This window comes from Pan paniscus, chromosome 19 (assembly GCF_029289425.2).
Source record: "Pan paniscus chromosome 19, NHGRI_mPanPan1-v2.0_pri, whole genome shotgun sequence".
In the NCBI taxonomy this organism is placed as follows: domain Eukaryota; kingdom Metazoa; phylum Chordata; class Mammalia; order Primates; family Hominidae; genus Pan; species Pan paniscus.
Window position 1 is genome coordinate 52,883,938 of NC_073268.2, and position 12,567 is coordinate 52,896,504.

The 12,567-nt window shown below is 44.3% G+C and overlaps 1 non-coding gene across 1 annotated transcript; it reads right to left on the minus strand.

Annotated features, from left to right (window-relative positions):
* Positions 1 to 12,144: 12,144 nt before the first annotated feature.
* Positions 12,145 to 12,364, minus strand: LOC112437699 (small nucleolar RNA U3). Its single transcript, XR_003026250.4, has one exon. It is a non-coding gene; the product is annotated as a small nucleolar RNA U3 (small nucleolar RNA).
* Between the last annotated feature and the right edge of the window lie 203 nt (positions 12,365 to 12,567).

A 12,567-nucleotide genomic window follows, 5' to 3' on the forward strand; every position in this document is an offset into this window, starting at 1 on the left:
TTCCTCAAAATCAGAGGTACATTACAGAATTGCTAGACTTCAACAATCTGAATTTTTTAAAATTCATTTTTATTTTTTCAGGTTGAGACTGAGCTAAAGTTAATCTGTGGCGACATTCTGAATGTACTGGACAAACACCTTATTCCAGCAGCTAACACTGGCAAGTCCAAGGTTTTCTATTATGAAATGTAGGTTCTATACTAAAAATTAACAAGTGTACTTCAATAATTTTAAACACGCTCAGGAATAATTGGCTTTGTTTCTTTTTTTCTTAGCTATTTCCTATTATTTTCCTTATTAAATATAACAAAAAATCCCACAGAAATTAACTGAGGAGCCTCTAAATATCAAGAAAATTATCACTTGATAGACTAGAATTAAACAAGCAAGTGGTTCCAAGAAATGGCACAAGTGTATTAATCATAAAATAAAATTTCTACATGAAACTTTCAGCCAGCACTGTGAAATGTGTGGCCGTTTAGGGGAGGGGAATGAGATAGGTCCCATGAAAGCAAAAGAATATAAATAGGTAAAGCAAAAGCGAATGCATTTTTTATAATAGCCTGACCATCCTTTTATCCCAACATTGACTATCCTTCTAACATTAAACAATTATTTTTAAATAAAAGTTGGAAACCTACATAGAAGAAAGTCATGATTCTAAAAAGGCCAACTTTTAATCTTACATTTTCCTTTCTAGTATAGAACCTACATTTCCTAATAGAAAACCTTGGACTTGCCAGTGTCAGCTACTGGAATGAGGTGCTTGTCCAGTGCATCCAGCACGTTGCCACAGATTAACTGTAGCTCAGTCTCAACCTGAAAAAATAAAAATACATTTAAAAAAATCAGATTGTTTCAGTCTAGAAATTCTGTAAATTATTACACCTTCTATCTACCTCTGATTTTGAAGAAGAGAGCTTAGTATTAAAGAGAATTGGTTTCTCTCTCCAAACTCCCTTCTTCCCTTTTGACACAAAAGCAGAGAAAAGCTGCCTCTCGGTTATAAAAAGTATCTTTTCCTTTCCGCATGCAATTAAGTGCTACACACACACACCACCCCCACCCCAACACCCCATCACAGTCCAACTGCAGAATCACCAATGACTGAAACTGAACACTGATGCTACTTGGTAAACACTGGTCAATTACATGAATCTTTCACAAGGTAGCAACTATTGTGTCCATTTACTTGGGAAAGCAGAAGCTAAGACATTTGCTCAAAGGTCATCACCATAAAAGAACTTAATAAGCAGAGCTAGGATTTGAAGCCAGGCAGGGTGCAAGGGACAGAACAAAATTCAAACCCAGGCAGTTTGCCTTCAGTACTTACATTCCTAACAACGTTCAACAGGCAGTTCCTTTAGTGGAAGAGATCCAAAACTAGTTAAGATACCAAAAATCTATGGACCAAAGTAACTATTGCCACTCATCTCTATTCATTTATAATGCTGAAAAGGTACAGCACCTCTAAACACACATACCCAGCTTGCTTCCTTTTTTTTCTTTTCTTTTCTTTTTTTTTTTGAGACTAAGTCTCACTTTGTCCCTCAGTCTGGAGTGCAGTGGTGCGATCTCAGCTCACTGCAACCTCCGCCTCCCGGATTCCAGCTATTCTGGTGCCTCAGCCTGCGGAGTAGCTGGGATTACAGGCATGCACCGCCATGCCTGGCTCATTTTGTATTTTCAGTAGAGACAGAGTTTCTCCACATTGGTCAAGCTGGTCTTAAACTCCCGACCTCTGGTGATCTGCTCGCCTCGGGCTCCCAAAGTGCTAAGACTATAGGCGTGAGCCACCGCGCCCAGCCGAACATGTTTCTTATGTTTTGCAATATAGACAGGCTGAGGATTTTTCAGATATTCAAGCTGCGATTTCCTTTTTTTTTTTTTGACAGACTCTTGCTCCATCACCCAGGCTGGTGTCTGGTGGAGCGATCTTAGCTCACTGCAGCCTCCACCTCCCAGGTTCAACTGATTCTCATGCCTCAGCCTCCCGAGAAGATGGGACTACAGGTGCATGCCATCACACCTGGCTATTTTTTGTATGTTTACAAAAATAGTAGAGGCAGGGTTTCACTAAGCTGGTCTCCAACTCCTGACCTCAAGTGATCTGCCCTCCTCGGCCTTCCAAAGTGCTGGCATTACAGGCGTGAACCACTGCATGTGGCCTGTGATTCCTTTTTAAGTATTATTTTATCTCTTTTCTCTTGCACTTTAAGTGGTAAAGAGAAACCACACCATTCGTTCATCACTTTGCTTAGAAATCTCCTCAGCAAAATATACAATTTCATCACTTGCAAGTTCTACCTTTCACAAAATATTAGAACATGATACATCCAAGTTCTTTGCCACTTTAAAACAAGGATCACTTTTCCTCCTGTTTCTAATAAGCTGCCTCTCATTTCCATATGAGATCTCACCAGAATGGCCTTCAGCTTTCAGAATTTTACCAACATTCTATTCATGATGATATAGGCATTTTCAAAGCCAATGGAGAAATGCTTTTAAAAAATAGTTCACCTCTTTTCTTTCTGTAGCAGCACCGTAACTTAATTGGAAGGGGATACAATCCAGTCTGTCCATAACAGTTGGTCACTATGGTTCCAAGCTTGAGTATAACTACAAAACATCTTTTTAATCTCAAGACATTTAATAAAAAGAAATAATGTTAATGTAGTTAGAGCAGATTACTAGATGAAATGCATGACAGATAAGGAATTGATGTAAGCACTATATTTCACTCAGGTCACAAATAATAAAGATAATAAATTATCTTTATTATTTAAAACAGGTTTGTTTGTTTGTATATTTACAGAACACATTTACTCTGCTATGTGTCTGAAGCTGTTTTAAACACTTTACACATGTTAATTCATTCAAACTTACAAGAACCCAGTGAGGTAGGTCCATTTATTCATATTTTACACATGAGCAAACTGAAATGGAGGGACATTAAGCAACTTACCACCATCAATAGCTAATGTATGTTAGAATTGGGTTCTGAACTGACTCACCTTGGCCACTGAGTTCCTGCTGTTAATTATCACACTGCTTTAAGTGGGTTCTCCATTGGCATACCCTGAATTAGTAATTTGATACAAGTAGTTTATTTGGGAGATGATCTTTTTTGTTTGTTTGTTTTGTTTTGTTCTTGAGGAGTCTCACTCTGTCACCCAGGCTGGAGTGCAGTGGTGCGATCTCGGCTCACTGTAACCTCTGCCTCCTGAATTTAAGAGATTCTCCTGCCTCAGCCTCTTAAGTAGTTGGGATTACAGGCACGCACCACCACGTTTGGCTAATTTTTGTATTTTTAATAGAGATAGGGTCTTACCATGTTGACCAAGCTGGTCTCCAACTCCTGGCCTCAGGTGATCCACCCACCTTGGCCTCCCAAAGTGCTGGGATTACAGGCGTGAGCCACTGCCTGTGGCCTTGGGAGATGATCTTGAGAAACAGTGACAAGGGAGTAGGATGGGGAAAATAGTCACCAAGAGCATTGTTATCAAGTAAATTACTGCTACAGGTAACTGGGTCTTAATCCTGTGGAGGAATTCTGGGAGACATGGTAGAACACATGTGTTATCTGTTGACGCTTAATGAACCACCCCAAACTTAACGGATTTTTTTTTCTTTATTTTTTTTCTTTAGAAATGTCGCTGAGTCATAACATGGTATAAAACCATCATTAATTGTTTATTATGTCTCTTGGTTCTGGTGATTGCCTTGACTCAGCTAAATGGTGCTTGCCTTGGGTCTTTCTTGTGGTTACTGTCAGATGGAGGGTGGAGACGGAGACCACAGGTGAAGACCACTCCCATGTCTGATGGCCGGTGCTGTCTGTCAGCTGAGACCTCAGTGGGGCTTTCAGGTAGCCTCTGTGTGTGGACTGGCCCGCCTCACAGGATGGTGGCAGGGTTCCAAGAGTGAGTTTTCCAGAGAGAGTGGGCACTGCTCATGACCTAGCCTTGAAGTTCACACAGTGTCACTTCTGTTGCATTCCATTTCTTTCTTTTCCTTTTCTCTTCTCTCTTTCTCTTTCTTCTCCTCCTCCTTCTTCCTTTCTCTCTCTGTCTCTTTTTTGAGATGGAGTCTCACTCTGTTGCCCAGGCTGGAGTGCAATGGCATGATCTCGGCTCACTGCAACCTCCGCCTCCTGGGTTCAAACGATTCTCCTGTCTCAGTCTCCTGAGTACATGGGATTACAGGCATGCACCACGACGCCCAGCTAATTTTTGTATTTTCGGTAGAGACGAGGTTTCACCATATTGGTCAGGCTGGTCTCAAACTCCTGACCTCATGATCTGCCCACCTCGGACTCTCAAAGTGCTGGGATTACAGGCATCAGCCACCGCGAGGGAGCTCCCTCCCTTCCTTCCTTCCTTCCCCTTCTCCTTCTTTCCTTCCTTTCTTCCTGTCTTTCTCTTTCTTTCCTTTTTTCCTTTCTCTTTCTCTCTTTCTTTCAAGACAGGGTCTCACTCTCCCAGAAATAAACCCACACAATTATGGCCAACTGATTTCTGACAAAGGGGACAAGGACAGTCTCTTCAGGTACAAAGAAGGAAAAAAACAGCCTCTTTAATCAACAGTATTGGTAAAATTGTATACCCACATGCAGAAGAAATCGGATCCTTATCTTACACAGTGTATAAAAATCAACTTGTTTCTTTATTTAAAATTTTTTTATTTTAAAATTTATTTTAAAAGGCAGGGTCTCACTCTGTTGCCCAGGCTGAAATGCAGGGGTGCAATCTTGGCTCACTGCAGCCTCAACTTCCCAGATTCAAGAGGTCCTCCCACCTCAGCCACCCAAGTAGCTGAAAATGTAGGCATGCTCCATCATGCCTGGCTGATTTTTTGTAGAGACAGGGTCTCACCATGTTGCCCAGGCTGGTCTCAAAGTCCTGAGCACAAAGGATACACATGCCTCAGCCTCCTGGGATTACAGGCGTGCGCCATCACACCCGGCCGCATTCCATTTCTTTGTGTTTGTTTGTTTGTTTGTCTGTTTGAGACAGGGTCTCACTCTGTTGCCCAGGCTGGAGTGCAGTGGCACGATCTCAGCTCACTGCAACCTCTGCCTCCTGGGTTCAAGCAATTCTTCTGCCTCAGCCTCCTGAGTAGCTAGGACTACAGCCGTGTGCCACCACACCTGGCTAATTTTTGTATTTTTGGTAGAGACAGGGTTTCACCTTGTTGGCCAGGCTGGTTTTGAACTCCTGACCTCAAGTGATCTGCCTGCCTCAGCCTCCCAAAGTGCTGGGATTACAGGCATGAACCACTGTGCCCACCAGCCTCATTCCATGTCTTAGGAGCCTGTCACCAAACCAGCCCTTACCGAGTGTGGCATTGGAGTCTACCTTTTGATGGGAGGAAGGTCAAGGTCCAAGACCAGTCTTGGAGTGTCTACCCCCAGATTGTGTTATGGGAGAGAGAAATAAACTCTTCTATTTTATAAATCGCTGGTTTTTTGAGGTTTTTTTTCCTAATAGGTTGAGAATCTAATCCTGGTACCCCATCTTCTCTCCATCCTGAGAAAGCTTTGCCTGCTCTCCTTACTCTCATCATCATCAACCTCTTCACCTTAAGTGGGTTATATTAGAATTTTTATAAGAGCAGGAAAACTTTCCTTTTCGGTGGCGCCTTCTTTTATCCCAGCAGCCCAAAGCTCATGGGCAGCAAAGGTAAGCAGAAAACCTTTTGCTCTGAGAGGCAGGGGTGAGAGACATAAAGTCAAAAGAAAATTGGCCAGGCACGGTGGCTCACGCCTGTAATCCCAGCACTTTGGGAGGCTAAGGCAGGTGGATCATGAGGTCAGGAGTTCAAGACCAGCCTGGCCAACATGGTGAAACCCTGTCTCTACTAAAAATACAAAAAAATTAGCCGGGCGTGGTGGTGGGCGCCTGTAATCCCAGCTACTCGGGAGGCTGAGGAATGAGACTTGCTTGAACCTGGGGGGGCAGGGGTTACAGTGAGCCGAGATCGTGCCACTGCACTCCAGCCCGGGTGACAGATCGAGACTTTCTCAAAAAGAAAAAAAGAAAGAAAGAAAATCAAACTAACAGCCACCCGTGTAGTGTAAGTCCAGTGAAATGCTTAGGTGTGTCATATGTTGTTTAACATCTGCTAGGACTCAACATTCCCTGAGGGCACAACCTGGGTCAGTGCAGTGGAATCCTCAGCACTTACAGGAGCGGGCGAGGGAAGAAATGACTACACCCTTATCAGTGGACACAGATACTCTAAAACATATTTTATTTATGGCTGGGCATAGTGGTTCATGCCTGTAATCCCAGTGCTTTGGGAGGCTGAGATGGGAGGATTGCTTGAGGCCAGGAGCTTGAGACCAGCCTGAGCAGCATTGCAAAATCCCATCTCTATCTCTACAAAAAATAAAAAATTAGCCAGGCATGGTGGTATGTGACTGTAGTCCCAGCTACTTGAGAGGCTGAGGCAGAAGGATCACTTGAACCCAGGAGTTTGAGACCAGCCTGGGCAACATCGTAGACTCTGTCTCTACAAAAAATTAAATTAAAAAAAATTAGCCAGGCACGGTGGTACATACCTGTGGTCCCAGCTACTCGGAAGGCCAAGATGGTAGGATTGCTTGAGCCCAGCAGCTTGAGGCTGCGATAAACCATGATTGTGCCACTGCACTCCAGCCTGGGTGACAGAGCAAGACTTTGTCTCAAAAGAAAAAAAAAGAAAGAAAAACACAAAGACAAAACACTACAAGAGGCAGAAAAAGAATGGAAGACAAAAATACAAACAAAGAAACAAAGGCAACAATTAGAAAACAGTAAAAAAAAAAGGCAGATATTAATCCAATTATATCAACAATTCCTTTGCATATCAATGGTCCAAATTAACCGATTAAAAGAGAGAGATTGGGCTGGGCGAAGTGGCTCACGCCTGTAATCCCAGCACTTTGGGAGGCCAAGGTGGGCGGATCACGAGGTCAGGAGATTGAGACCATCCTGTCTAACATGGTGAAACCCTGTCTCTACTAAAAATACAAAAAATTAGCTGGGCGTGGTGGCGGGCGCCTGTAGTCCCAGCTACTTGGGAGGGTGAGGCAGGAGAAAGGCGTGAACCCAGGAGGCAGAGGTTGCAGTGAGCTGAGATCGCGCCACTGCGCTCCAGCCTGGGCAACAGAGCAAGACTCCATCTCAAAAAAAAAAAAAGAAAAGAAAAGAAAAAGAGAGAGATTGTCAGAGTACAGCAAAAAACAAGATGCAACTATATGCTCCTTATAAGAACTACACTTTAAAGATGTATATATTAAAAGTAAATGGATAAAGAAAGATCTACTATGCCAACACTAATCAAAAGGAAGCAGGAGTCCCTATATTAATTTCAGACAGTACAGGCTTCAGGGCAAGGAAAGTCATCAGGAACAGGACAGGTGCTGGGTGGCTTCCCAGCACTTTGGGAAGCCAAGGCGGGCAGATCACTTGAGGCCAGGAATTCAAGACAAGCCTGGCCAACATGACAAAACCCTGTCTTTACTAAAAATACAAAAATTAGCTGGGCATGGTTGCACTCGACTATAATCCCAGCTACTCCTCAGGCTGAGGCACGAGAATCACTTGAGCCTGGGAGGCAGAGGCTGCAGTGAGCTGAGATCATGCCACTGCACTCCAGCCTGGTTGACAGAGACTCTGTCTCAAAAAAAAAAAAAAGAAAGAAAAGAAAAGAAAAAGAAAAAGGAAGGAAGGAAGGGAAAGAAAAGAAAGTTGTGAGGGATAAGGACAGGTCATTACATAATGATTAAGGAGTCAATGCTCAAAGAAGACATAACAGTCCTTAACATGTATGATCCTAACAACAGAACATCAAAATATGTGAGGGAAAAAGTGACAGCACTGCAAGGAGAAACTATTATAGTTGGCGACTTCAATGTCCCTCTATCAGAAACGGACAGATCCAGCAGGCAGAAAATCCGTAACTCAGTAACACCCTCTATAACTGGATATAATGGAAACCTATAGACTATTTCATACGATGACAGCAGAAAAAAAAGAAAAGAAAAACGCTTTGGTTTTTTCCATATCTTAGGCTGGAGAGCAGTGGCACGATCACAGCTCACTGCAGCCTTGAACTCCTGGGCTCAGGATATCCTCCCCACTCAGCACCCTGACTAGTTGGGAATACAGGTGTGCACTTCCACACCTGGCCAATTTTCTTTCTTTCTTTTTAATCTTTTTCATCATGTAGCACAAAATGTCATAATTTTTTTAATTTTAATTTTCCATAGAGATGGGATCTTGCTATGTTGCCCAGGCTACTCTTGAACTCCTGGCCTCAAGCAATCCTCCTACCTCAGCCTCCCAAAGTTCTAAGATTACAGGTGTGAGCCTGAGTCACCATGCCCAGCCACAAATAAAATATTTTTTAGCTGGGTGCAGTGGCTCACGCCTGTAATCCCAGCACTTTGGGAGGCCAAGGCGTGTGGATCATGAGGTCAGGAGATCAAGACCATCCTGGCCAAAATGGTGAAATCTCATCTCTACTAAAAATACAAAAATTAGCCAGACGTGGTGGTGGGTGCCTGTAGTCCCAGCTACTCAGGAGGCTGAAGCAGGAGAATTGCTTGAACCTGGGAGGCAAAGGTTGCAGTGAGCCAAGATTGTGCCACTGCACTCCAGCCTGGAGACAGAGCAAGACTCCATCTCAAAAAAAAAAAAAAAAATTTAAGTATCAGTAGGCCGGGCACAGTAGCTCATGCCTGTAATCCCAGCACTTTGGGAAGCTGAGGCAGGTGGATCACTTGAGGTCAGGAGTTTGAGACCAGCCTGGCCAACATGGCAAAACCCCGTCTCTACTAAAAATACAAAAAAAAAAGCCAGGTGTCATGGTGCATGCCTGTAACCCCAGCTACTCGAGAGGCTGAAGAAGGAGAATCACTTGAACCCAGGAAGCAGAGATTGCAGTGAGCCAAGATCACGCCACTGCACTCCAGCTTGGGCAACAGAGACTCTATCAAAAAAAATTAAAAAATAAAAAATGAAGCATTCAGTGCTGGAGAAGAAATGGGAAACGGGTATTTCCCTAAATTGTTGCTGGGAGTGTGAACTGTTAAAATGCTTGTAGAAAGCAATATGGCAATATTTACTAAAAGCTTGACCCAGAAATCTTACTTTGGATATTAAAAACTCACGGGTTGGGCACAGTGGCTTATGCCTGTAATCCCACCACTTTGGGAGGCTGAAGCGAGCAGATCATCTGAGGTCAAGAGTTCGAGACCAGCCTGACCAACATAGTGAAACCTCGTCTCTACTAAAAATACAAAAATTAGCAGGGCGTAGTGGCACACGCCTGTAGTCGCAGCTACTTGGGAGGCTGAGGTGGGAGAACTGCTTGAACCCGGGAGGCGGAAGTTGCAGTGAGCCGAGATCACACTATTGCACCTCAGCCTGGGCAACAGAGCGAGGCTCCGTCTCAAAAAAACAAACAACAGGCCGGGCGCGGTGGCTTGTGCCTGTAATCCCAGCACTTTGGGAAGCCAAGGCAGGTGAATCACCTGAGGTCAGGAGTTCGAGACCAGCCTGGCTGACATGGCGAATCCCTGTCTGTGAGAAAAATACAAAAATTAGCTGGGCACGGCCGGGCGCGGTGGCTCACGCCTGTAATCCCAGCACTTTGGGAGGCTGAGGCAGGTGGATCAGAGGTCAGGAGATCGAGACCATCCTGGCTAACACAGTGAAACCCTGTCTCTACTAAAAATATAAAAAATTAGCTGGACGTGGTGGCGGGCGCCTGTAGTCCCAGCTACTCGGGAGGCTGAGGCAGGAGAATGGCGTGAACCTGGGAGGTGGAGATTGCAGTGAGCCAAGATCGAGCCACTGCACTCACGCCTGGGCGACAGAGCGAGACTCCGTCTCAAACAAACAAACAAAAAGAACAATTAGCTGGGCATGGTGGTGCACGCCTGTAGTCCCAGCTACTCGGGAAGCCGATGCAGGAGAATTGCTTGAACCAGAGAGGCAGAGGTTGCAGGGAGCCAAGATCGCATCACTGCACTCCAGCCTGGGTGACAGAGCGAGACTCCATCTCAAATAAATAAATAAAACAAAAACAAGAAACAAAAACACTCACTATGTTGGCCAGGCGCAGTGGCTCTTGCCTGTTATCCCAGCACTTTGGGAGGCCGAGGAGGATGGATCACTTGAGATCAGGAGTTCAAGACCAGCCTAGCCAATATGGTGAAACCCTATCTCTACTAAACATACAAAAATTAGCCGGGTGTGGCCGGGTGTGGTGGCTCACGCCTGTAATCCTAGCACTTTGGCAGGCTGAGGCAGGTGGATCACAAGGTCAGGAGATCAAGACCATCCTGGCTAACATGGTGAAACCCTGTCTCTACTGAAAATATAAAAAATTAGCCAGGCGTGGTGGTGGGCTCCTGTAGTCCCAGCTACTCGGGAGGCTGAGGCAGGAGAATGGTGTGAACCCGGGAGGCGGAGCTCACAGGGGGCCTAGATTGCGCCACAGCACTCCAGCCTGGGCAAGAGAGGGAGACTCCGTCTCAAAAAAAAAAAAAAAAAAAAAAATTAGCCAGACGTGGTGGCGTGTGCCTGTAATCCTAGCTACTCGGGGTTGAAGCAGGAGAATCACTTGAACCCAGGAGGAGGAGGTTGCAGTGAGCCAAGACCGTGCCATTGCACTCCAGCCTGGGTGGGACAGGAGACTCCATCTCAAAAAAACAAAACAACACAAAACTCATTATGTAAATATATATTACAAGGTATTTTATCAAAGCCTTGTTTCTAGTGGGAAAAACTGCAAAGTAATAATAAATATTATCCTTCTGTACAGGTATGGATGAAGAAATTATGGTTACATACAAATGACAAAGTGTTAAGCACCTGTTCAAATGAATAACTTGGATCTCTATCAGTTGGCCTAGAGACAGACATGCACTGTTAAATGGGAAAAGCAAGTTATTATATATCCGGGTTTTTTTTTGTTTGTTTGTTTGTTTTTGAGATGGAGTCGTACTCTGTAGCCCAGGCTGAGTGCAATGACGCCTCTGCCTCCCAAAGTGCTGGGATTACGGGCGTGAGCCACCGCACCCGGCCTATATATCCCTTTTGTAAAGGCAGATTAGCAAAGTTTAAAAAGATACATATTTGGGGGACCGGCGCCGCAGGCGGATCACCTGAGGTCAGGAGTTCCAGACCAGCCTGGACAACATGGTGAAACCCCATCTCTACTAAAAATACAAAAAAATTAGCCGGGCGTGGTGGCAGGGCGCCTGTAGTCCCAGCTACCCGGGAGGCTGAGGCATGAGAATTGCTTGAACCAGGGAGGCAGAGGTTACAGTGAGCCGAGATCGCGCCATTGCACTCCAGCCTGGGTGGACAGAGCGAGACTCTGTCTCAAAAAGAAAAGAAAAAAAAGAAAAGAAAAAAGCTGATGTAAGATTTCATTTTACTAAAGAAACATAGAAATAAGCATAGCACCCAAGAGTAGTTAGGTGAATACTAAGTTGCTTTCCTTTATAACTCTCTTTAAAGAGAGCCACCTACACCGTTGGCTGTCTCCCATTGCTCAAAACGCAGGAACAGAAAACGTTTCGAATTGGGGAAACTCAGACAGCTACCGTATCCAAAAATGGTAAGTTAAGAAAAATCGGGGGCAGGAGGAGGTAGCAAGGAGGGGGAAAAAAAATACGGGAAAAAAAGGTACAACACATCATAGCATCCCGTCTGTAAAGATTAAGATTGAATCGAGGCCGGACGAAGTGACTCTCGCCTGTAATCCCAGCACTTTGGAAGGCCGAGACCATCTTGGCTAACACGGTGAAACCCCATCTCTACTAAAAATACAAACAAAAAAAATTAGCCGGGCGTGGTGGCACGCGCCAACAGTCCCAGGTAGTACTTGGGAGGATGAGGCACGAAAATGGCATGAACCCGGGAGGCGGAGCTTGCAGTGAGCCGAGATCGCGCCACTACACTCCATGCTGGGAAACACAGCAAGATTCTGTCTCAAATTAAAAAAAAAAAAAACAGGATCAAGACAAAATACCACACTAAAACAGTATAGCTCTCAAGTATGATTAAAGAACTCATTAACAATACGAATAAATAAAATCAACGTAACCAAACCACCTTCTTCCGTTAAACCATTGAAAGTAAGAAACCCACTCAGATCGCCTTCTCTCCCTCTTACCCTCCAAATAGAACAGTAAGAACGATCATCAATGGCAAATGGTACTTGCAATAAAAGCAACACCAAAAAGCCGTTTTCACGCCCAGGAGAGAACACTATATTTCTTCCTTGTGGTTTCATGGTGCTCTACACGTTCAGAAAAACTTCTCTAGTAACAAACTATAGAAATGATCCCTGAAAGTATAGTCTTAATTTTGTAACCCTAGCCTGTGCTGGGTCCACATCCGCCGTGCACTTTGAACTGATGGCGAGATAGTTTCGCTGTTTCTGATTCCCTTAGGAAATAAATAGGAAGATATATTAGCAATAACATCTTTTCGAATACTATCACTTAAGAACACATTTTAACGTTTTAAGTGGAAACGTAATTTTAAAAATTGTTTTAATTTTAAA